The sequence below is a fragment of the Girardinichthys multiradiatus genome, chromosome 19, assembly GCF_021462225.1.
Source record: "Girardinichthys multiradiatus isolate DD_20200921_A chromosome 19, DD_fGirMul_XY1, whole genome shotgun sequence".
NCBI classification, from domain to species: Eukaryota; Metazoa; Chordata; class Actinopteri; order Cyprinodontiformes; family Goodeidae; genus Girardinichthys; species Girardinichthys multiradiatus.
The window spans coordinates 26,489,790-26,516,704 of NC_061811.1; the positions used below are offsets into that span (position 1 = coordinate 26,489,790).

At 39.9% G+C, this 26,915-nt stretch overlaps 1 protein-coding gene across 2 annotated transcripts in view; it reads left to right on the forward strand.

Annotated features, from left to right (window-relative positions):
• Window positions 1-2,240: 2,240 nt before the first annotated feature.
• Window positions 2,241-26,915, forward strand: part of stag1a (stromal antigen 1a) — a 55,840-nt gene continuing 31,165 nt past the window's right edge. For both annotated transcript variants that reach the window (XM_047346050.1, XM_047346048.1), the window contains exon 1: window positions 2,241-2,461. The gene's annotated coding sequence lies outside the window, so the exon portion shown is untranslated. The remainder of the gene's footprint in view (window positions 2,462-26,915) is intronic.

Below are 26,915 nucleotides of genomic sequence, written 5' to 3' on the forward strand. Positions count from 1 at the left end.
GATGAACGCTGTGATTGGGAGTGTTTCTGCATCCAAACCAGGTGTGTTTAAGTCTAAACACACACCACAGAATCTCATCAAAATTTAAAGCTGGAGCAATGGAAAGCAGAGGCAGACGTCTGCTGGTTGTGTAACAAAGTCTGCGCCGTGCATGAGGCTGAATCCCTCAATGAAATGAGGATACAATGGACTTAAAATTATTTGTCAGCAGATTGTGTGGAAAGGATGAGAACGTTGTTGAGAATTTAGATCCAAACCAAAAAAGACAGCTGTTTATTTAGGTACCAAAGAGACCAGATAGAAGCTACTGCAGTAGATTGCATCACCATGCATTTGCTTTGGACAGTTACGTTCTTACTGGTTTTATCTGAAAAGAGCAGAAAAAAACAGATATTACACAAGGAAATATTCATTCAGAATGCATGTCATTTCAGATGACTTTTACAACTGTTGTCAGTCAAATTTAACAAATAGGAAACAGCCCACAACTGTTTAATTTATTGCACACATCTGAATAATAGAAGTAAGAACAGAACAGGGCACTAAAAAAACCTTCTCAAGAAAAATAAGAAACGAGATAGTTGAGGAATGAGAAATGTTAGAAGTAAATCATTCTTTTTATAAGGTCCTAAATGCAAATACAGTGTGGGTTGTGTCTGTAAATCAGCGAGACAATCCCTAAAGTGACCTTTAAGGAGGCTCTGTATGATATGATCACAGCAATGTCAGTGTGCATGACATATTTTACAAATGAACTTTGTTTAAACACAGGCACATGGAAAAAACCAGAATGATTCTTCTGTACCTCCAGTTCCAGCTTTTTTAACTTTGATTGTTCTTATCAGGGTTTTACAACAGACACACAAAAAGTCTAATTATTGAAAATATGGAAAGAGGGCAAAATTTAAACCAGCACATTAAAAATGCTACATAACAACAGGCTGATAACAATATCTATAGATTCAGAGTTTTAAATGCGAGACATGCTGTTGTTATAGCAAACTGAGCCTTTATGAGGCAATGCCTAACTAGGGATATTTAATTATTTTTGCAAATGTACAAAGAGAAAACATGTTAATGCTGTAGAGTTTTATATGTCTTCTTTTTATCTTAAGATTTTTTTTAAATACCCACATATCAAAGCATAAAATTCATGAGTTTGATTTCTTTCTAATGACTCTGAGGTGGGCTAATATAAGTAAAGTTGTTACCCGTCTGCTTCTGTACCTTCAAGAGCAGCTGGGATGAGTAATTTGAGCACATCCAGGCTTTATAATTGGGTTTATAACTCATCCAGTTCCTAGCCGGGGAGCCTGGCAAAGTATCTTAGCCAAGCTCTTGTTTTTATAGTTTCTTCCCATTCAGGATAAGAGGGAGAGAAAGGAAGGAAAATGCTGAGGTAAAGGTAATTAATTCACTGCCATTCATGTGCACACATTGCTTTCCTCAGTCATATCCTGTCACTTAAACAAAAAAAAGAAACAAATCAAAACAATGTATTTGGCTTCATTTTTGCTAAGAATTTTTGTGCTTGTTGTGATTACTATTATTAAATATATTTCAATATATATTTAAATTTCTGGAAGTAAAGAAAACAATTATTTAAAAAAAAACATAAAAAGTAAAAAAAAAGTAAATAAAATAATAACTTTAGAGAGAAACATGAATAGAGAATGAAAGACATACAAACATAAACAACTAGAAACACACAATGACATTAAACCAGCGAACCCTGCAAAAAAACCAAAGGAAATTACAGTAAAACGAAGTGAGATGCTTTAGAATGAAACATTTACAGCAACAAAACAGTCAGAAAGAACATCAGTAGAAACAAACATCCCTAAAAATAAAATAAAAGCTTCACAGGATGAGATACATTACTGAAAAAAGAGAAAATAAACAAAAAACAAAGAAGGTAAAATGACAAATGGCATTCTGAACAAAAGCTAGAAATGAAATAAACAGATAGTTGTGTATATTGTCTATTTTTGTGTATTATTTATGCCTTACTTGTAATATGTAAAATACTTTAAGGACAAAATACTGTTGTTGTTTTTTTTTTTCTCATGTAATTTTAAATAGCCTGGCATATATTCTTTATTTGACAACTTTTTCAAACAGCTTTTTAATCTGAGAAGGGAGGGGGGGGTGGGCATGACTCTGCTCCTGTGCGCGTCCCCGTCACTGTTTTGCTGGCGGGGTCCTCCCCGGAGGCGCGTGTCCGCCGCCACTCAGTGTGTCCGCCAGGGGGCAGCTGTGTCTCGGTCTGAGCCTGCGCCGCTCCCGCTTCATCACAGAGAGGAAAATACCACCAGATGGCGGTTTAGGATTGCTGCTCTTATCTCAAGTCGCGGTTCCGCTCGCACGGCCAATTTTCAATATAAATATACAAACTATATTCAAACTAAAAACGTTTGCACGTTTCGGAAGGCGATAACCAGTTCGGCGATGATCGTTAAAGGTGAGTGTCTTGTGTTTTTGTCGTGTTTTGTGCGGTGGTAACAGAGACGGGGCACGGAATAAAGATGGTGGACAGACAGGGAAGGCTGGGCGGTTGGGGGATGGGCGCTAGCGGCTAACGGAGGTGAATGTGCTTTCTCTCCCTGCCTCAGTTACATTATATAGCCTAGCGCGGCTATTAGCCTGCGAGCTAGCCGCGATTTTTTTTTGGCAAGACAACTTGTTAGAAGAGCGAGTGTTTGCAGCAACGAAGTTGCGTTTCGCTACCAATTGTCACTCGCCGTTATGACTTTGTCTTGTCAACAAATGAAGAGCTAGGCAGTGTGACGTGTTCTCTGGCTGTTTGCAGGCAGGATTCAAAGCATCATCTTCTCTCATTTACACAGCGTTGTATGAATGTACTGTACTGCTTTCCTTATTGTTGTGGTTTGCGTGATTATCAGCTTCTACGCAATTTGTCACATTGTTGTTTGGCACTGTTGTCATTCTCCAGGTGTAAATATACACACATAGTTACTACTTTATCCTGCACCCGCTTTTCACCTTCTTGTCTTCAACTTGGGCGACTTTTCACACAACATAATAAACATGCTGTTGGAAATCAGTGAAAGCACGTGTGTGTTAACAGCTAAAAACTACAGATTGGAGTCCTGCATGTTTTGCAGGATTATTATGGCGCTCTTTTCCCTTCCCGCCCCCTTCCGTGCGGGAAACAGGCAAACATTGAGCGGGGAAACATGAGTCACATTAAGGGGGGGATGGGCTCCACCAGCCAGGCCCCTAATGGGGCTTTTGGTCCTGACTCCTCTCCACACTGACCCCTGTTCAGCTCAGCCTTTGCAGTGTACCTACTGGCAACTGCATGAATCTGAGATTGTTGCATAACTGCTTTGTTTACAGTCAGCCATGTGATTTCTCATGCAGGCATTCCTAGACTACTGTTTGCAACCTGTATGCCTGCCAACTGGTCTTACAATCCTCTTTTACTCTGCACACAGGCTGTTGAACAAGTTGCACATATTGGACCTTCTGATGTTTTTTTTCCCCCCTGATTTTAAGTCTGCTTTCTCCATTCCAAGTTTCTAATTACCAATTTTGTCTAGCCGATTCCGATTTTTCTTTAAGAAGAAAAAATAACTAAACACTTTTTCTGCTTTTTGAATAGATTAAAAATGTTAACTTTGTCTAGCTAAATAAAACAATGATGTCACCCAAACACCACGAAGTTACACACCTGTCTCTTTTTATTACTTGCAATCATTTAATTCCAGTCAATCTCTTAATGCCTCTTTCTTTTTTCCTTTTAGAGATGTTTTTCCTTTATTTTTGTTGTGTTGTGTACACACAATTCCCTTTAAGGCTACTTGCAAATTCATGAGAAATTCTTAAGCCATAGGTTCTGAACATAGACTTGACTCTGTTGCTAGATTTTATACAAAAAAAAAGTGCTGCAGAATTGCAACACGTGTGTGTTTCTGAGGTTGTACATTTGGCGATCTTGCGGATAAAAGAACCTAAAAAGAAGACTCGTTAAAGTAAAAAAAAAAATTAAAACTGCAGTTTTTTTTTTTTTTTTTTTTACCATGTCCTGTCCGGCAGAGTAGCACTCAGAATTGTCTGAGTGCCAAGAAAAAGCCCAACAGATTTACTTTCACAAGTGGAGCATTACAGCTAACGCTCTTTAAAGCTCTGCTTGATATTCATAAAAATAAACTTTATTAGAAACTCCTTTGGGATTATTTCACTTGTTACGGACACAGAGACAGAAATGGAAAGTGGAAAAAAAGAAGCACGAAAGAGAGAAAAGGGGGCAAAAAGGAAAAGGGGAGAGAAGGAGAATAGCATGGAGGAAAGAAAGAAGGATGAAGGGAATACAAGATAACACCCTGCTTGCTTCTACACCTGCAGAAACGTTCGTATTACCGCCTTTTTTCTGAAAGGTGCAAGGTACTTATCAATGCAAGATGTATTTAGTGGTAAATGCGGCTCAATATAGAACATTTGTGTATCTGTTAACACCAGAATCTAAACACCTGTGGGTGTGAGTGTGAGCATGCTTGTGTATACAAGGTTTCTCCATAAAAATATGCAATAGTGAGTGTGAGGAGCCACAGACCTGGACCCGGGACAGATACGGAGGAGATCGAAGCCACAGACATCCAAAGGCCCCTCAGAGCACAGGAACCCCTGCCGGGACTACCGCAACCCCCCCAGAGAGGAGCAGGGGAGAATCCCAGGGGAACCACCCAGCAGCCACAGTGCAGAAGCCCCAGGGAAATGCAGCGACGAGCCCACGGGCCCCGCCGACAGCCGTCCACACCCGAGCAGATCCAGCCATGGACCCAGAGATCCGAGACCCCGGGACATATCATACCCAAGCAGAGGCCCGACCGAGCCCAAGGGTCCAGGACCCGGCAAGCAGTCACCAGGAGTGAGCCAGCACACACCACCCAGCCCCGGATACCGAAACTGCAGTTTTACAGACGGTTTTGACGGTGTCACATCCCTTTGGATCTGGTTGTAGTAATAAATCAGTCAGTCAGGTTTCATTTATAGAGCACTGTTCATACACTCAAGTGCAGCAAGCAAGCAAGCAACAATCTCACCAGAAAATTCTAAACTAAGCAAATAAATCACAATTATTGTGGTAACTTAAGAGTTAAGTCAGATAGTGCCTTATAGGTTTAACTATACACAGATGTGGAAAATCCAGATTTTCCGCTTTCGGTTTTCACGTACATGCAAATGTTGTTTTGATTTGTTCCACTCCCCTAAACCTTGTCACAGAGCCACAATCCCCCCTACCCCATTTTAACAATCCTTTCACAGCATTCTAACCCAACGTCACAATACACCCAGCAACACAAATGAATGACAAAAGCGTTGAACAAAGCTCCTGGTCAACTCACCCCTTCCCCAGTTTGTACCTCCATGTCGTACCCACACCTTCCATTGTGTTCTGTAAAACAAACACCTATGATTTTAAAAATTGCATACCAGTTTTTTTTTTTTCTCCTCATGGTTTGATACTTATGAATAAAAATTATGATGTCAAATAATTAGAAAGTGCTAACATTTCATACATATTTAAATGTAAGGTTTTCAGGATATTTCACATTTCATTGTATGTCTGGGGCATGACCCTCTGTTTAGCCAAGTTCACTGTAATTAAGTATGAGAGACTCTGACCTTTTGATCAAATGGAAATAACTGAATGACCTCATGCTGGTTGTCATTATTCACTGGAGTCATATACCCAGAATTCCTTACAACAGACTTTAAATTTAATATAGCAAGTTTCCTAAAATTCTCAGTTGTCAAGGTTGCTACTAAACGTCTCCAAGGGGGCTCCAAAGGAATTTTCCCTTTCCCCTGTCGCCACATGCAAGCTCATTATGAGAGATTGCTGATCAGTTGACAACTCGACGCAGTCACCTGTCCACTGTTGCCACAAGCTTGTTCAGGAGAAGAGATTGCTGCAACGTGAGTCGCCTGGTTCAATCAGCCGGGTTTCCATAGGTAGAAAACCATTGACCTACTGGAACAATAAACTGAACTTTGGATTGTTTTATAAGTAGGGTTGAACTGGAATGGTTGTAATTGACCATGAATCAGTCTATATGATTGGATTAAAAATTTCTGTAGATAAAGGACATCCGTTTGTTGTGTATTATGCCTTGAGACGACATTTGTTGTGAACTGGTAATTCATGAAGAAACTGAAATAAATTGATCCATGTAGCAGAAGGCTTCTTATTGTTCCTGACCAAGTCGCATACAAAACAACAAAAACATTACATGTACGAAACGTTGAAGGGCCGAAATGACCATCATTCACACCGTAATAGTTATAGGAACAAAAACCTATTCAACAAAAAACCTTGGAGGCTGACCAGACTTCCTTGGATCTCAGTTGACTACGTTTCTGTTGGATGTGAAACCGAAAGGATCCACTCCCAAACGGGTTTTTGTCTAAACAACCCAAAGCGTCGTGGGGACCTGGAGGTTACGCCGGTGTCATGATTTGTGGCATGCACAGTGTACATGTTCTGGCTCTGCTGTACCTGTAGGCGTGGTTACTTTTAGGCTTGTAAAGACACAATTTCCTGTTTAAAAATGCATCTAGTTAATGTTCAACGCCGTTGCTGTCATAGCCTCACAATGTTTAACTGTTTTCTGCCATGTGATGAAGCATGTTCAGCTTTGCACCACAATATCTCTGCCTCAGACTCTTAAATAGAACCGTTTGAAGCAGATATTCATTGACATTTATTGCATAACATATGAAAGGCAGCTGATGTGAAGAGTTTCTCACTGTTTAAAACTTTGGACGGTGCAGAGAGGTGGCACATATGGTGAATGTTTCCTGAGTCACTTGGCTCTGTGCCCAGATTATTTCCACCTAGAGCTGATAAACAGCTGAGAATCACATAGCAAGACTCATTAGAAAATACACATCAGGCAGTGGGTAATGTTGAATGTGTAATCTGCAATGAATATATATTAGATATTTTTTTATTATCGAGAGTGCATTTAAGTAGCTTCCCTGTAGGAGCTCACAAAGAAAAGCTGCTTAATGAATACTACTTAACTGTAATAATGCAATAGTGTTTACAGTCTAGAATGACTACAGTGTATTATCTGTGTTATAGTGGCTGCCCTTTATTATTGTAGGTTTCAGTACCTTATTTTTGGAGCCTATATAAGTTAGAGTAGAGATTCAGCTTGGGGCTTTGTGTAATGGGCTTGACATTTCATTTGTCAGAAGTTATCAAACGGAAACCTTGATTCAACATGCTGACTATAGAAATAAGTCTTTGCTGCTTCTTCTTTTCACCAGCCTCTGTTGCTTCTGAGCACAGTCACAGAAATGTCAGCAAAAAAACAAATACTGTCGTCATTGGTCTGTTCATATGAGTCATATAACTCAACACGTTTAAGCGATACAAAAGAGATTTATAATGGATTTATTTATAAATGATTTATGAAGTCATGTGAACAAGGTTTTGGCTTAGTGTACAACATGGGTTTATCAAGGCTTTAACTGGAGATGTTTTACAATCATTTTTTGCAAAGCTTAGTAAGTTCTATTTATTTGATAATATAAAAAAGTGTTTAAGATAATCATTTGCATCAAAATTATTGCTGTGTGATATCACCAAAACATGTAATTTTGGCACTTATTAAATATTGTGATGTCCATTACAATTAACCTGCCTTTTCCTGTCATTTTATGTTCTTTATCACAATTTAGCTTGTGGGTTAAGTAGAAAATGTATCATATCTCAATATCGCTGTACACAATATGCATATCGTAAAGAACTGCTTGGACTGTAATAAGTATTAGCTGTTTATTTAGGTACCAAACATTCAGGCTCTCTGTGTCTGTAATTTATTCGGAGGCACATGTTGCTAAATAAAAGGTTTCAATAAAACCTTGTTGTCGAGATGATGAGGGGGGCAAGGAAATTTATTTATTTCAAATAGCCGGACAGGTTACTCATTATCTGGGGACTGTATTTAGTATGAATCCAACAGCAGAAATACATTAACACTGTTCAGCTGTTTGTTTGTTTGTTCATCACATCATTTCATTATCGCAACACTGATCAATATTATTGCACGTCATCCTAATATTGTGCAACCCTAATCCCAAAATTCCTAGTGGTCCGTCTGCATTTAGCAACTCAACCACTATAATATGCATCAAGGGTTCTGAAAGCTATCCCAACGGGCTAAACATTTGTTTGGCAGACAAAATATGTATGCATGGCATTTAAATACAATATCCTGTCAAATGTTTCTATGAGCAGTGCTTTGTGGTTGCAAATCAGTACACATTGATAATGCGATGAAAACTGTGATTCAGTACATTGTGCAGCTTCCATCACAAATCATTTTAGCCATTATCTTCTTCCCAAACTGGCACGATTTCACGCAGTTGTGCTGCGGACACAGACATCCATTGCCTCCCCTTTCTTGCAGTGGCTTACCTAAACAATAGGAGTCAAAATGGTGAGCTTGTGCTGAAAGTTTAAAAACACTAGCAATGTTGCAAGTATTCCTGGCTTATATGAGGAATTTAAAAAGGACATAAAGCGTTTAAAAGTATGACACATGCTGGACGGCATAAATTTATCCGTAATATTATAAATATTATATATATTTACCTTAGCAGGTAAAAATTGACTTGTGGTTGGTCCGAAACTTCCAGTGGCAAGTTGCTCTGTGCATTCAGGCATCCTAAACTACAAGCTTGAAACAATGATGATGGGGGAAAATGACCAGCACCGCCCTGAACTCCTCTGTTAATGTCTGGCTAATATTCAAACAAAGGACAATTTTTATGTTTTAAAAAAAGCAGAGAAAAAAGCCAGATTTTGAAATAATTTTACACATAACTCCAAAAATGAACCACACAAAATTATTGGCATCTTTTTGAAATTGTGGGTAAATGACCCTGTTTCAAGCATGTGATGCTCGTGTAAACTCACCTGTGGCAAGTAGCAGGTGTGGGCAGCATAAAAATCCCAACCGAAACCAGATAAGAAGGACCTAAGTTGACCCTGTCTTTGCATTGTTTGTCTGTGTGCACCACAGACACACTAAGCATGGAGAAGATAACGTTCTGACGACCTGAGAACCAAAACTGTGGTAAAACATCAACAATCTGAAGGTTATAATTCTCTGGCAGAAATGCCTTATTTTCTGGAAGAACTTCAGGGGTGCCTAGTGCCAACACTTTCGGCCATGACTGTATTATAGCCTGTGAAATGTTGCATCCAAAAAGACCTTTGTGAACACTACATTGCACACAAGAAAACAGCTAAGATTTTTGATTCGGTATGTTATGCAGCTCTAGAAAGAACCCTGGTGGTACTGAATAAATAACTCTTACTGATGTTACAACATGCACTGTTGTTATCTTCTATTCCTTGTTTTTAGAAAACTCTGCTGCCTCTTTTGTACTAATATGCAATCACCTCATTGCTTACTAAGATCATTCTTTTATCTCTGGTTCATTCAGGGCTTTCCTTGCTCTGTGGTTTTCTGTAGTACAGCCAGCTGTACGACTGTTGACTGGAAATGAGCAACGTTGCTGCAAAGCCGCCTCATTACTGCAATCTGAATAAAAAGTTCAGCTGAAACACTCCTGAGGACAGAATTGTATTAAAGGCATGATATTCATAACTGAACGTGCCAACTTGTTTGGCTTATTTTTGCATTAGTTACTGATTTTCTCCTGTTATTCTCTAAAGGGTTATACTGTATTGGATTTGAACAAACTGAAAGTGTGCGTTGAGGGTTATCTAATGCTTCAGCAGCAGGTTATTTTATTGCAACCTTTTAATGCAGGTTGTCACAGATTCTAAAGTCTAAAGAACAGTCAGCCTCGGGTTAAAGCCGTTGCAGCAATCGTGAGGTCGTTGTTAACAGCAGTACAGAACTCGATTATTTCTGGCAGCTTTAGATACATTTACCATGAGTTGGAGAGATGTCACAGCCAACAGATGGAACGGCACACTGCACTGGATAAAGTAAAGGGTGATGGCTCATAAAGAAAATAAAGAAGTAGTGCTGAATAGATGCATGCACTGTATCAGTTAATGGCTGTGCTTGTGCTCACATCTGTTCAGAAAACATTTCCTCATTCCACAGGATTATTTGCATGTCTGACAGTGCTGTGTGGTTTTAGTCAACTAAGCCATTTGATTGCTCGTTTAAAAACAGTCACTGATGTGAGAACAGAAGAGACTATTGAATTTAGTGTGTTAAAAATCGTCAATCCGAATGGAAAGGATTATAGCCTGTTGTCAAGTAATGGCAGTTATGTTGACATAATGATGGGTGAGATTACATGATTGTACCAGATAACTCATTTATTACCATTATTAAAGCCAAACCTGCTTTCAGAGTGCTTTTTAAAGCAGTTCTCAGCTGGCAAATTAAACCTAATGATTTTAGGTGTTATTTCACTGGCGTTAAGTTAAGCAGGGTAATGATTTTTTGCTCATGGAGGCCAAGCTGTCCTTGACTGACACTGTTTTTAAATGTAAAGCTATTCATTTCATTGTATAAAGGTATTGATTTTTTTTAGGTTAATTCTCATACATGGGAGATAAAACGTTTTTCTTTTTAAGTCGATAGAAACGTGTTTTAAGCTAAAACTGAATAGCATGTATAGACAGAAGTGTGAACATTTCTCATAAGGGCATTTTTTTTCTGATAATGCATCCTGCTCTATGTGTTGCATTTATAAATGCTGCTTAACAATGATGAAGCATGGTTACAGTGAGACAAATGGAAACCTCGTGGGCTTGCTCTACTGTATTTCTGCCTGTACGGGAAGTCTGACTTTCTTGTTTTGAGTATGCAGAGTAACTCCCACACAAACTGAAATTTTTTAAACTATTTATAGATTTATATATATTTCCGAAGTGTTGGTCTTGCTTTAATTTCGCAACCCATCAAAATTGGTTGGAAGTGGTTAGTAATTTAGGTTGTGAAATGGCTTTTGCAGTCTACGCCAAACATGTCTCAGGTTTGTAAGAAACAGTTTCTGTTTATTTGAGTCTAGTCCACTGATTCTGTTAGATATTAGGGCTAAGTTGGACCAGCCTGGTAGCCAGTCTTCATTGATTGCACATTGCACCAGTAAGAGCAGAGTGTGAAGGTTCAATTAGCAGGGTAAGAGCACAGTTTGGCTCAAAATATTGAAATGCACACAACATTATGGGTGACATACCAGAGTTCAAAAGAGGACAAATTGTTGGTGCACGTCCTGCTGGCGCATCTGTGACCAAGACAGCAAGTCTTTGTGATGTATCAAGAGCCACGGTATCCAGGGTAATGTCAGCATACCACCAAGAAGGACGAACCACATCCAACAGGATTAACTGTGGACTCAAGAGGAAGCTGTCTGAAAGGGACAATCTGGGTGCTAACCCAGATTGTATCCAAAAAACATAAAACCACGGCTGCCCAAATCACGGCAGAATTAAATGTGCACCTCAACTCTCCTGTTTCCACCAGAACTGTCCGTCGGGAGCTCCACAGGGTCAATATACACAGCCGGGCTGCTATAGCCAAATTTTTAGTCACTCATGCCAATGCCAAACGTTGGTTTCAATGGTGCAATGAGCACAAATTTTGGGCTGTGGACAATGTGAAACATGTATTGGTCTCTGATGAGTCCACCTTTACTGTTTTCCCCACATCCAGGAGAGTTACGGTGTGGAGAAGCCCCAAAGAAGCGTACCACCCAGACTGTTGTATGCCCAGAGTGAAGCATGGGGGTGGATCAGTGATGGTTTGGGCTGCCATATCATGGCATTCCCTCGGCCCAATACTTGTGCTAGATGGGCGCGTCACTGCCAAGGACTACCGAACCATTCTTGAGGACCATGTGCATCCAATGGTTCAAACATTGTATCCTGAAGGCGGTGCCGTGTTTCAGGATGACAATGCACCAATACACACAGCAAGACTGGTGAAAGATTGGTTTGATGAACATGAAAGTGAAGTTGAACATCTCCCATGGCCTGCACAGTCACCAGATCTAAATATTATTGAGCCACTTTGTGGTGTTTTGGAGGAGCGAGTCAGGAAATGTTTTCCTCCACCAGTATCACGTAGTGACCTGGTCACTATCCTGCAAGAAGAATGGCTTAAAATCCCTCTGACCACTGTGCAGGACTTGTATATGTCATTCCCAAGACGAATTGACGCTGTATTGGCCCCAAAAGGAGGCCCTACACCATAGGTGTTTCAGTTTCATTGTCCAACCCCTGTACTACAGTCCGCTTTGCAAGACAGAATGAGAAATGGAGACATTAAATTGTCTTTTTCTCATTTATTACATCTTAAACATGGATCCATTCTGCTTCGATTGAATTGTTGCAACTGTTAGCAATAATATTGCTAACAGCAGTGATATTGCTGAGTCCCTCTTTATAAAAACAATATTGCAATTAACCATGCTGCCTTTTTAAATTATTAGGAAATTGCCTTCTCCAAAAACAGTGTGGTACCACAACTGCTATTCTAAGTAGCTAGTTAGAACAAAAATTAGGTGCTTCTGTATAATAAAAATGGTACAGTTGAACAAGATGTGTACATTGGCTCCACTGTCAACATGCAGAAGAACCCCTCATTCTTCACCACACTGTAAGGCTGTAAGTCTTTGACAATAAAGCAGCCAATAGACCTGGTTATTTTTTTTGCCCGCTTGGAGTTGACTGAGTTTGGTAAAGCACCGCAGTGTGCGTTGGTCTGCTGCTGGTGGCTGGCTCTGTTCCGTGTCCTTTAATTCTGGGTGATGCCTGGTAATGTGAGCTCACACATTTGTGGTGTTCCCTAAGTGCTTAATCTTCATTTTGCAAACCTTGCACACTGTGGAGCTCATGTCAAGATGTTTTCCTGGGCATTCAGGCAAAACCAAAATTACTCCAAATCTTTGCCTGCAACGAAGAAGGTGCTGGTTGAATTTCCCTGTCCTCCATTTTTGTAGTTTCCTCTTTGTTTTGGCGCTTTCCGCACATGCACACGTTCCAGAACCAGCTGCGTGGTGACGTCAGGACGTCCCTCATAGCTATAAAACAGAGGCCGACAGCCAGCGGATTTGGTTTTTATTTTTTATTTTATTTGATCGGTTTTGGGACATTTTATATCGATTCTGAATCATAGAAAATGTGAATCGCGATTCTTATGTGTATCTGGAAAGTATTCACAGCGCTACACTTTTTTTAAAGTTGAGCTGGGGTGCATACTGTTTCTACTGATCATCCTTGAAATGTTTCTACAGCTTAAATGGAGTCCACCTGTGGTAAATTCAGTTGATTGGAAATTATTCGGAAAGGCACACACCTGTCTATATAAGTTCCCACAGTTGACAGTGCATGTCAGAGTGCAAACACAAAGCATGCAGTCAAAGGAATTGTCTGTAGGCCTCCGAGGCACAAATCAGGGAAAGGATACAGAACAATTCCTGCTGCTTTGAAGGTCCCAGTGAACCTCCATCATTCGTAAATGGAAAAAATCTGGAACCACCAGGACTCTTCCTAGAGCTGGTCGACCAAGCAATCGGGGGAGAAGGGCCTTAGTCAGAGGGTTGACCAACAACCCCATGGTCACTCTGTCAGAGCACCAGAGAACCTTCCAGAAGGACAACCATTTCTACAGCAATTCACCAAGCAGGTCTGTATGGTAGAGTGGCCAGTCAAAAGCCACTCCTTAATAAAAGGCACATGGCAGCTCGTCTGGAGTTTGCCAGAAGGCACCTGAAGGACTCTCAGACCATTGAAAACTAAATTCTCTGGTCTGATGAGACGAAGATTGAACTCTTTGGTGTGAATGCCAGGCATTATGTTTGGAGGAAACCAGGCACCACTCTTTACCAGGCCAATACCATGCATACAGTAAAGTATGGTGGTGGCTGGATGATGCTGTGGGCATGTTTCTTAGCAGCAGGAACTGGCAGGTTAGTCAGAATAGATTGAAAGGTGAATGCAGACCTGTACAGTCTGCTTTTCACTGCAGACTGGGGTGACAGTTCTTTTTTCAGCAGGACAACAACCCAAAGCACACAGCCAGGATCTCAAAGGATTGGCTTCAGTACCACTCAGTGAATGTCCCGGAGTGGCCAAGCCAGAGTCCAGATTTGACTCCGATTGAACACCTCTGGAGAGATCTGAAAATTGCTGTGAACAGACATCTCCCATCCAACCTCATGGAGCTTGGGATCTACTGCAAAGAAGAATAGGAGAAACTGCCTAAAGAAAGGTGTGCTAAGCTTGTGACATCATATTCAAAATAACATGAGGTTGTAAATGCTGTCCACGGTGGGTTAATAAAGTGTTAATCAAAGACTGAATACTTATATGTAAATGTGATTTCTTAGCTTTCTATTTGTAACACATTTGCAACAATCTCAAACAAACTTCTTTCACGTTGTAATTATCTGGTATTGTGTGTGGAATTTTGAGGAAAGATAATTTTATACCATTCGGAATAAGGCTGTAACATAACGAAATGTGGAACAAGTGCAACTATCCGGATGCACTGGAAAAACCATTGATCGTCTTGTTACAGTGGGAGGTGACAGTGGTTGAAGCGTATGTTTTTGGAAGCAAAATAAATAATAATAATATAATAATAATTGCAGTGAAAAGGCATGCCAAAGCAACTCTTAAATGTCATGTGGGATGTTCCTGTTTCGCAATGAACAGGGCCAAGGAAGGAAAGCTCTTTAGTTGGCAAAATGTACACACAGTGGGCACAAGAAAAAAAGATCTGGATCACAGAGCAATGGAAGAAAAGAACGTGGTCTGATGGATACATCCGTTTGTGTCATATACAAAGGGAAAACATGGTAACACGATGAATTAAAGGAGCCTTTTGCAGACCACTGCTGACATCTGCATCTGCTTTGGTAGCACAAGAGGTGCATCCTAGTCGGTATCTGGCAAGTGGTCAACATTTTACAGCTGGTTTGAAATGCTTTGAAGTAGAGATGGAAAGAAAAAGCTTCTAGTGACTGGAAACGGCCAATTTTCAGCTTTACCGGCCAGTTGGAAACTCAAAAACAGTCTTTTCCCAATCAATTAACGTAGCATACATAAAGTCTAGCAGGTCGCAGGAATAGCAGCAGTTTTTGCTGTAAATATGGTTACTGCAGGAATGATACTCCCGATCTATGTAATTTCACCGTCAATGAGGTATTTTCAGAGGAAATGTAAAGACTGTAGAAACCCATTTAAAATGAAACTGTATTTTCTACTCAGTCGTGTTGCCTTTTAATTCAGTATGCTACAACATGGAACTAGACTTGGGCAGGTTCCCTTCATTTCGCTCCTTCACCATTTCCTACTTTTCCTGTTTAAGTCGGTTTTTAACTGAAAATGTAAAGTACCATACAGAACCATCTACCCCAGAATTTGGCGAAGGTGCAAATTGACCCTGAGGCGGCTTGAGTAGATAAAAAGAATGCTAAACATATTAGAGCAAAATTGCCCTGTTTTATCAATCAGTGTGTGAATGTGTGTATGAATGGGTGAATGACTGATTGTATTGTAAAGCGCTTTGGGGTCTATAGGGACTTGATAAACGCTATACAAGTTCAGGCCATTTACCATTTATCCTTTGATGCTTTCATCCTCTCTGTTATGGATCATGCTATACAGAGGGTGTATTCGCACCTGCCACTTTTGGTCCACTTTAAATGGACCAGAGTTCGTTTCTTTCCTTGGTCCAGACCTTTTGTTCAGGTGTGAACACACTCAAGCAAACCTGGTCGGAACCAAACAACTGGACCGAGACCCACTTTCTGAGATGGTCTCGGTCTGCTTCCAAACGGACTCTGGTGCGGTTTGTTTATGGTCTGAATATGAATCGGCCCCGATCCGACCCAACTACAAAAAACATACTTCTCTTTGGACTTAAGAAGCCGCCGGTAGCAACGGTGATCGTTGCACTCAACTCATACCAGATCAGCTGTATGTTGACTAGTAACAGTGCTACCGTCATGTTGTGGGACAGAGCACGTTGCCTGCTTAGGCTCGCAGCGCGCATTGTCCGACAGGGTTCAAAAATTACAAGTGTGTAGTGGCAAAATCTGTGCTCAGACGCTGCATGCAATGGTTGTTTTGGTGCAATGGTGCAGCCGCCCCACCCCTTCATTTCAGTCCATTGAGATCAATGATCGTGTACAATGTGAAAGCAAGCCGCATCTAACGTAAAAAAATTAAGTCTGCTTTTGGTCTGGACCAAACAAGCGGACCAAGGGATTTTCCTGGTGTGAATACACCCTTAGATAAGTAGGTAGCTTTCTGGAAATCTCAGAGGGAGTTGGGTAGAAATAAATACTTTGAATGAGAAATCTAAATTGGCTGAATCATAGTTCAAATATTTTCCAAAAATCTCTGATTGGTTCATCTCTACTAAGAAGAAATAACAATAAGCATCACCGACTTCACATATCAAATTTTAAATAATGACAAACCTGAAAGTGATAGCTAGAATGTGTTACAGATGACTGACCAATGATTGTAAGTCAGTAATACACATGTAAATGTGTATAAAATAAAAGCCCTTCTTTCAATAAAAGAAGGGCTACGGTGATGCATTATTAATCTACTTTTGAAGTGTTAAAGTTTATAAAGCAGAAATGTATATTCTACCTCCAGAGAATCAAGGGGTTAGTACCTGAGATATAAATAAATCCTTTTGTAGGCTTAGCGGGGATTTAAATCGTTTTTCATGTTTATTGCAGCCAGATCTAAATTTGACTTCTTACCAGACCTTTATATCCAGAAGATGTCATTTACACCGTTGGGGTTTAGTACCTGCATCAAGCAACGGTAAATACCACCACCTCACCCTCAGATGTGGCACCGTTTGTCCTGCCAATCAGTATTATTTGTGCCCAGTCTTACTAGGTATTGATTCAGTGGCTTGTGCCAAGTCAATTTTCGGGCTATAGGAAAGAAAATAAAGTGGTTTAGCACCAAAGGGAGCTTGCAGATGAAACATTCTCACAGATATGAATGGTTTGTTTAGCAGCATTACAGTTAAATGGAGGTAAAAATATAGATTTTAAAAAAAGGAAAGATTTTTTTTTAAGATTGAAAAGTTTAAAAAGTAAGGAAATCCCATAGATCCCATTCAGGTTGAGTTTGTTGATGACTGTTTTCACCTCATGTTGCAACATATTTTGACAACTAATCTTTCTTTTCTGCTTTGCATAGTTCCGATAAATTATTTACCTGTAAACATCTTCCTTGCCTCCTCATGTAGTGTATGGATGCCTGGTGATTGGTCAGATCACAGGGGTGGAATATTAAATACAGGTGTGTACCCAATAAGGCTACATTGTGGGTTCACTTACCCCTTATGTTGGAGTCTTGCACACACATACTTTTAACAACCCAAATGCAAATATGTGCTTGGCATATTGAAAGACTGTTTACTCGCCCAATGTCTCACAACACCGGCTGTGGAGTTGCTGCTTGGGTCTTGCTCTTCCAGCTTGCAGGGAAAAATAAATATTGTGTAAAAAAAATTGTTGGTCTATTATTCCTTTGCTTTTACTGTGGTTCTTGGCAGTGAATCTAATAGTGTTGAAAAGCCTGTTTATTTATGCATAAATGTTGCCCCATTGGTAAGGAAAATGCATTGATCTGAGCAGCAGAGTTGAGTATCTGTGTTGCACCCATGAAAACTAAATCCTGTCTGCCAATGCCAAACAGCTTCTAGTGAAGGGAGTGTGATGGTGTGCAGCACCATCCCCCTTGGTAGGAAAAACGAGACTTGTCATCATCTGAGGCAGTCTCAACGCAGAGAGATATCCAGATAAGATTCCACAACCGGTGGCGAGTCCACATCTCCACAGTGAAAGACCAAACTATGTTCTCCAAGATGTCAACACTTGGTTGCTCAAAGCAGGGTTTATCAGAGACTACCCCCAGATTTGGGAGTGGAGAGGATGAAATGGCCTGCCTGCAGGTCTGGCCTCAACCCCATCGCTCCCGGGTTGCAACAGCTTAGGTGTGCTGCTTGTGCCAGAGTGACCAACACAACCACATTGCTACATCTGACTGGTCAGTGATGCTCAAAATCATCCATTTCCAGTCGCATCCTGATTTCTTGGTGCACCCCTAATTAGAATGATATAAATTATTATGGTGATTTGTTTTAAACTCTCTGCTGTCTAACCTTGCTAAAACCCCAGAGCTATTGTTTCCCTGTGCCTTTCAAATGTATCACAACATTATTTGCTTCTCATCTATTTTCTTTTTACTTTGTAAAACGTTTAAATCGGCAGTCCAATTTAGCCTTTAACCTCTTGTAATGTTCCTAGATGTGCTCTGTAACTAAGCAGTCATTTTTCCCTTTAGCTGCCAGAACATTATTGCCAGTTAATGGTATTTTTCACCCTTCTGGCTTTCTGCCTGCACACATTAGCAGGCTTCTCCCGCTCCGGTGAAATATTCGACATTTCGCTGGATGATTGGAAAGTAATAATGGGTGTGAGGATTTTAATGGTCTTTTGCAATGAGCATGTGTCAGTCTGTGTGTGTGTTTGTGCGCTCTTCTTGCTTGTTTCTCACATTGTTAGAAGTTATTTTGAGGAAGATTGAAAATCGGGCCAAGGTGACAGAGGAAATGAGAGCAACAAAGATATGATCAGAGAAGAGTTATTCTCTTTCTACTTCATTTGCTCTCTGGCTGCTTCTTCCTCATTTGCCCTACCATTACACATTTTCTGTCTTTTCCATGAGTTAACCCTTAAATCTATGTCTTTAACCACCCCCTCTCCTCCCCTCATTCAGGTTTCTCCATTTTGCCTCAGCTGCAGCCAGGCAGGCTGCCATTGCAAACCAAGGGAGAAAAATATCCCCCATCTTCTGTCCTATAGTCTGTCTTGCAAGATTTTTATGATCTGTTCTTTTTATTCTGAGAGAAATTGCAGGGTTGTTTCTTTTTCCAGCAGATTTTTATCGGTTTGCGTAGTTCAGAGCACCCTTCACCCTCCCCTCTACTCGGCTTTGTGTGAGGCAGAGTATAAGTAGACAGTAGTTTGTGGCGGTACCAGATGGATCTGTGTGTTTTGTGCGAGCACACAGCAACACGGTTGTGTGTCTGACAGGTTTTCTGTGTCAAACGGGTAATCTCCCGTGTGACATAATCATAATCCGGTTAAACCAGCCATCCCCAAGGCCCTCTGATCTCTGTGTGTAAAGAGGCTGCTGACTAGATAAAGTTCACTTATTTGTCTTGGTGGGCCAGCTCTTAACTGGGGCGCAGTGGGACCAGTTGATATTTCTCCAAGTCCGGTGGTTAACCATAATTGTAGGGAACTTTTAAATACCTGAAAGATTGCTGATTTATTTTATTTCCTATCATTGTAGTTGAGTTGTACGAAATTCATGCCTTCCTTATATACGCTACTATCAAATTAATAATATAAATCAGCTTCACCTTAATTCTGCTGGCTTTGGGTCAGTTCTCACTTTGCCAATTTATATCCCAATTTTCTCTCTTCCTATTTCCATTTCATGGCCATAAACTACCCACGTACCAAAACAGTTGTGTATCGGCCTTTTTTTTTTTTTTTTTTTGGTTAAGTATTCATTAATAAACAGGAATCCAGAGTGGGACCACTTTGATTGCACATGCCATTAAAATTATCTCGAGTGCAGCCATCTTGTTCTCTTGGTTGCATGGGTGTGCCTCAGTGCAGTATAATTCACGGCAATTAGAGTATGGCATGTAGGTTAAATACAATGCTGCTGCTTTGCCTAAAGACTATTACTTTAAAAAAAGTCTATTCTAATACCACAATTTAGCCATTTTACTGTCCTGAATATTACTTCTGTAACAGTGAGACTCTTTGTTTTAGGGCTGAAACAATTAATTGGATTAATTGTGATTAATCAATTATTGAAATAATTGTCAACTAATTTAGTAATCAACTAAACGTTAACTGGAGTATTCAGAAGATGCCATTTGCTGAAACAACAACCTACTCAGAGCAGTAATTAGGCCTTTTAAGAGGAAAAACCTTTTTTGTCTGTCAATATATTCTATCCAGAACTCAAGTGGCAGAACTTTACCTGGTTCAAATTCAGTAAAAACATCTCCTACATTTTGCTATCCTATTATTAATTGAAGAAATAGTGGACAGATTAATTGATTAGCCTAGTAACAGTTGACAGATTTTTTTTACTGCTACCTGTTAATGTCAGGTCCTGTCCACACTGCTTTTTTCGGTGAGAATTTTAAACGTTTTGTTGCGTCTCTACTGTTTGTGTACACCACCACGACTCATGTTTCCTCTGACAACAGCACGATTAAAAAACGGTTCCCAGCATCTAACATGTTAAAAACATCTTGGCCTCTATTGTCGGGTAGACCTGAAAAACCGAATCTTCCCTTGTGGGGAAGCCCCGGCACAATGTGCAGTGTGACTGTAATCTGTAGAAATTAACGTGTACAACATAACATATGCCGATCAATTTAAGCCCCACAGAAGAAGATATTAGCAATAAGTCTGGAGGATACGGTTTGTGCTGCTGACACTTATGAATCTAATGACTTCTCCAACAGAGTGCTCATTTTCTACCCCATTTTTTAAGCAGAAAGTGTTTCTACGCATGGTCATGTTGTTGGCAGGGAAATTATATCATTTTCTTAACATTTCTACTCTAGTGGTTTCCCCAGAGATCACAGTTAAACCACTGCCATCTAGATGTGTTAACAGAAATGGAAAAACAATCCCATTGTTAATGGATTGTTGTTGTTTGAACAAGGCCCAATGATGAAAATCTCTTTTCCAAGAAATGCAGCCAAATGTTTCTCAAAATAACACATTCGTCCTCTAAAGTAGACCTCCCTACACTATTTCAGTATCAAATAATCAAATTGGCTGATCTGAGAAAATAGCAGACTTGGTCAAATGTTTTTACATATTGCTAGTTTAAGGTTTTGTTGTAAACTAATTAAATTTTTCTTTGTACAAATTTATGTTAATGCCATTATTCAAATCAAACATAGCCATGCACCATTAATCCTGTTGCATTACTGTATGGAAAAAGGTTATATTATAGTGATAATAAAAAAATTGGGGCAACCAAAACTTTACTGATGAAGTGAGGTCCACCAACGCAAACGGTGCAAAGAGTTAGCCTGGAACCGTGATGATTGAAGTAATCATAAACAAATCTTAACTATAGCAGATGTACTAAAATTTAGATCCACAAACCTTGTATTATGCCCTATTTCCATTTATTTTGGTTTCGATCTTTGTTTGGATCAGTTCTTAAGAAATTAGGACCCCTGATCATACCAAAATAACATCCTACCAAACTATTGAAATTGGGCTTTCCAGAAGTGATGTACTATTGAGCATTACTCGCTCGGAGTGTGGAGCCATTGTTTCCAACTTAAGGCAAACTGGCAGGTTTTAGTTTTAATCCTTCATTCGAGTTAACACAGATCATTTATTAAAAAAAAAGAAAGAAAAGGCTGAAAGCATAAAACTGTAGCGAGAGAGTATTTAAGCTTCGAAGCAGCTGGGTCTTTGCCAGATCACAGGATTTCCACAGACACATCAGTGTTGCTGGATTTCTCATAATGTATTCCTCACTGATGTAGAGTATCTGGCTTACATCTCTTATTTTTGTTGATTTATTTCTTGGAACTGTTCAACGGGCTGTCTGGAATATGAACTAAAGTCACTGCATTGCACATGGTGACATGATGATGCACATGATTGGGCTTTATGTGGACATTTTTTGTCTCAGCCATGGCAATAACGAGGACAAGGACTTAAAGGAGCACACGGCAGACCTCTGACTGCGGTGAAGTTAGTTTTAGGTTGGATATTAATGCATCACGGATTCACCGGGTACTTCCTCCCATTTGATCCGATATTGACGGTCTGATTACGGGCGGCTGCTCTCTGCCTGATACCTCCTCCGACAGATGGTGGTTCGCTTAAGGACCTTAAATAAATTTCCAAACCAAACTCGCTGTTTCATGGTGGTGTTGTCTTATGTGTTTTGTGGGAAATGTTTCTGTGTCTGAACAGTTGATTTTATGTGTGATCAGCTTATTTAGGATGTTATTATGTACAGCGCCTCACCTGCCTGTAATTCACAAAGCTGCGGTGTCCTTTTTCTTTTCTTTCAGCCTCCAAGCACGGTTTATGATTTGTAAATATTAAAATTATATTTCGATTTGACGCGCTTCAGCCATTGTGGTCCTTAATATTATTGTAGTCACCGTAGTGTTATATTAAATATCCCTGCACTGTCTCAGCTAAAACCTTCTCATTTCTCCTCCTACGTCCAATCAGTGAACAGCGGTGGAAAAGAGGCATAAGTGACACTAGTTCGGGTCATACTGCTAGTAGTGATTGTGATGCAACGAGAGATGGTGGGGAAAATCATTGAACCCCGGACTCAGTGGTTGATAAATGAAAGAGTCAAAGCCTTTTACAGTGAAGGGAACTTAAATTAGAAGCAGACCCTGCCACTAAGGCAGCTGAGGTTTGTGGAAAAAGTCTTAATTTCAGAAAGTCTTTTTCTTTCATACTGAGATAATGTATTTAAGATAGGTTCGCCTGGCACATTGCCCACTTAAATTTTTGTGGAACAAAAATGCTTTGACTAATCCAGTCCAAATCCGTCATGTTTTCTGGGATTCCTAACAGTATTTCTTCCTTATTTTGACCCACCTACCCAGATCTGGTGTGCTGCAAACAAATACCAGCATGAAGCAGTCTGACTTTCTTATCTGATCTTGGCTGCAGGTTTTTAAGTAGACACAATAGTTGGTGCTGGTTCTGAATAGTAAACATATTCTGTGATGCACAGATTTTATAGGAGTCTCTTTTGTAAAAGTAATCATAGTGTTTTGAATCTGCATATTTATAATTAGCTGATTACATTCAGCAACTATGTGTTGATGTCTGTCAGAAAGATGGAACTGTGCTAGTTTTATTATATTAATAACTATTAAATTCAGTTATAAAAGTACACAGTGTCAAGCAGAAGTGTCCCTGCAGATGCTTTTCCATTAATTATATTTGTACTGCAGCTCTCAACTCTTTGCTTGTGACCTTGATGTATTTTATACACAGTTTGAGTACACTAGGTAATACATTTGTATAAAAACAAATGCTGGGTTTTACTATCTGATTTCTTTTTTTTTTTTTACTAAGGCACACATGGCAGTGTTCCTGCTGCCTGTCAGTGAAATCTTCTTTAAATCCCAAGACTCGTCTTGTATAGAGCTTGGCAACATGACATGATCACATCACACAGCATATAACAAGGTGGTGGATGGGTGTGAAATGACAGTGCAAACACTACTGTTGGTTGCCGTGTCTGTTTAGACATTCGTTGAGGGGGGAAAAATGACCCCTTTCTGGGAGAACATTTGCTTTATTTGGTTTGTCTGTTTATTTGCAGCACTACTCAAATTGTTATTGATAGGTTGGACTGAAAGTGTTTTCCCATTCAGCTTTGAGGAAGTTATAAAGTGTTACAGATTGTTTTACATATAAACTCTGCCTAGAGGCAGATTAAGTATTTGTCAAATGTTAGAAAGAAATAGGAAAACTGGGATTTTAGCTGTAAGTGGTACAGTTTTCTAGCCATACAAGATTGTCAGACTTGTACTCTACACATTTAGATTCTTCTTGTTTACTGTGTAAATAATTTTTGTATTGTAAAGAGTTTAGTGGATAGTTCTCACAAAGAAACAAATGTGTGCATTTATGGACTTGCAGTGTACAAAACAAATCTCGAAAACTATTGGTCCCAAACGTTTTAGGAGAAAATATATGACTGCTGGCAGTAATAACCTAGTCTTTGCCTTTCCATTTTGTACAAATGCTCAGTGTTTGTGAGCAATAAGTATTATGACAAAAATAACTTTAATCAGATATGTCTCTCTTCCATTTATGGTTCCAGCTCCACTCCCCTCAATCTGACTCTACTCTCCACTAAACCTGCTGTGTTTCCATTAACTCACTGATGGCTGGAGTTGAGGCTTGAGGCCCCGCCTCCAGCCTTCAGCATCGTTCGCTGTGCCTCTATTAACGTTTCCTGTCCTATGGTTTGGTGTGAGCCTACCAAACATGGGAGACCTTTCAAGTACAAACACGCAAAGTAGAATCACCGTCGCACCCCACGTCCTCAAACAGCTATTTTGAACCCCCGCCATGGCTTTTGTGTTGACCCACTCCGGGCACTGGGGTCCTTAATATTTTTGTTGTCACCCTTGAGGTTTTTTTATTTATTATTATTTTTAATTTTTTTTTAGCTTTTCCCGGCTCTGCGGTGTGCTGTAAAATCCGTGGATTGTTATTCTCTGCACTACCTTGGCAAACACCTTCTCATGCCACTGACATATGGCTGACCACGCTCTTGGCCAATCAGTGAACCAAAATATCCCAAATTTGAATAAACATTAATACATTTTGGTGAAAACAAAACCAAATGATTTTCAGTACAACAGAATGTTTAGTCTTTTTAGTGTTTTAAAAGTTTTTTGTTTTTTTTTATCAAGCATGTCAAATGTGTTTTACTTAGGTGTAGAAAATTGGTCCTTTTTGTCAAATACCAGAGTCAGATGTGAATACTTGTGATTCTGATCTATATTGACTCACCTGCTACAGCTCTACATTTATTGTTATGAAATTCATGGTCACATAAGGTGTGGTTGTTTGGATATCAGAGAGCTTTGGTAGATTACAACAAGCACTATGTTGTATTAGCGTTGTCAAAATAATTGATATTAAATAAATCTAATTGCTGGATAAAATCTAAATAAATATACTAATTTGCATCAAAATCCACACAAACTACAGCTGAATGACAAAAAAACATCACTGTATTACTTTCTGTAATGAATGGTTTGGACAATTACCATGATACGGTTACAAAGTACAGCTCTAGTTTCTGGGATGGCATCTGTTTCATAAACAAATGCCAGAAACTAAACAACTAGCAATAAATTGATGTATAAATCCTATTTGCTGTACTGTTTGAAAATTTAAGTATGACCATAAATAATCCAAATTAGGCTCACACTACTGTTTGCAATTTCTTCTCCATCTTGTAAAAATCATTGGTCTCATAGCATAATTGCCTAAGTCATACAGGGGTTGGACATTGAAACTGAAACACCTGTCATTTTAGTGTGGGAGGTTTCATGGCTAAATTGGACCAGCCTGGTAGCCAGTCTTCATTGATTGCACATTGCACCAGTAAGAGCAGAGTGTGAAGGTTCAATTAGCAGGGTAAGAGCACAGTTTTGCTCAAAATATTGAAATGCACACAACATTATGGGTGACATACCAGAGTTCAAAAGAGGACAAATTGTTGGTGTGCGTCTTGCTGGCGCATCTGTGACCAAGACAGCAAGTCTTTGTGATGTATCAAGAGCCACGGTATCCAGGGTAATGTCACCATACCACCAAGAAGGACGAACCACACCCAACAGGATTAACTGTGGACGCAAGAGGAAGCTGTCTGAAAGGGATGTTCGGATGCTAACCCGGATTGTATCCAAAAAACATAAAACCACGGCTGCCCAAATCACGGCAGAATTAAATGTGCACCTCAACTCTCCTGTTTCCACCAGAACTGTCCATCGGGAGCTCCACAGGGTCAATATACACGGCCGGGCTGCTATAGCCAAACCTTTGGTCACTCATGCCAATGCCAAACGTCGGTTTCAATGGTGCAAGGAGAACAAATCTTGGGCTGTGGACAATGTGAAACATGTATTCTTCTCTGATGAGTCCACCTTTACTGTTTTCCCCACATCCGGGAGAGTTACGGTGTGGAGAAGTCCCAAAGAAGCGTACCACCCAGACTGTTGCAAGCACAGAGTGAAGCATGGGGGTGGATCAGTGATGGTTCGGCCCAATACTTGTGTTAGATGGGCGCGTCACTGCCAAGGACTACCGAACCATTCTTGAGGACCATGTGCATCCAATGGTTCAAATATTGTATCCTGAAGGCGGTGCCATGTATCAGGATGACAATGCACCAATACACACAGCAAGACTGGTGAAAGATTGGTTTGATGAACATGAAAGTGAAGTTGAACATCTCCCATGGCCTGCACAGTCACCAGATCTAAATATTATCGAGCCACTTTGCGGTGTTTTGGAGGAGCGAGTCAGGAAATGTTTTCCTCCACCAGTATCACGTAGTGACCTGACCACTATCCTGCAAGAAGAATGGCTTAAAATCCCTCTGACCAATCTGCAGGACTTGTATATGTCATTCCCAAGACGAATTGACGCTGTATTGGCCGCAAAAGGAGGCCCTACACCATACTAATAAATTATTGTGGTCTAAAACCAGGTGTTTCAGTTTCATTGTCCAATCCCTGTATATGTCAATATATGACTTAGGCAATTATTATTTGTTACTGGATAAATTACAAAAATAGTTTTATTTCCCAGCATCAATAAACTGAGCTATTTGCATTTCCCAAAGCTGGTACACAGCACTGCTGCAGCCAGACACTCATCCCATCCTCTCCATACTAGGGATGGGTACCGAATTCGGTACTTGTATGGGTACCGACTAAATTCTGTTGGTACTACCGAGTACCTATTCACGTAAAATGAAACACTACCATGTTTTGGTACCTAAACGTATCATTGTGACACTGAGGGAGTGGAAGAGTGGGCGATTTTCCATGCTGGACATAAACACAGCAAGAGTGTAAAAGCGCTTGAAAGTATGGCTCCACTTTTCAAAATGCGGTGCAAATTATTCTCGCTGAAATATTTGTGTAATTAAACAAATTAACATTTATTACCACATAAACACACAAAAAAGTACCAGAAATGTTTGACAAGGTGTCACAGGTTCAGCCAAGTTTTTTCTCTTGACAAGTCTACAATAAATTTATCAGTATTTGCTTCCTTTT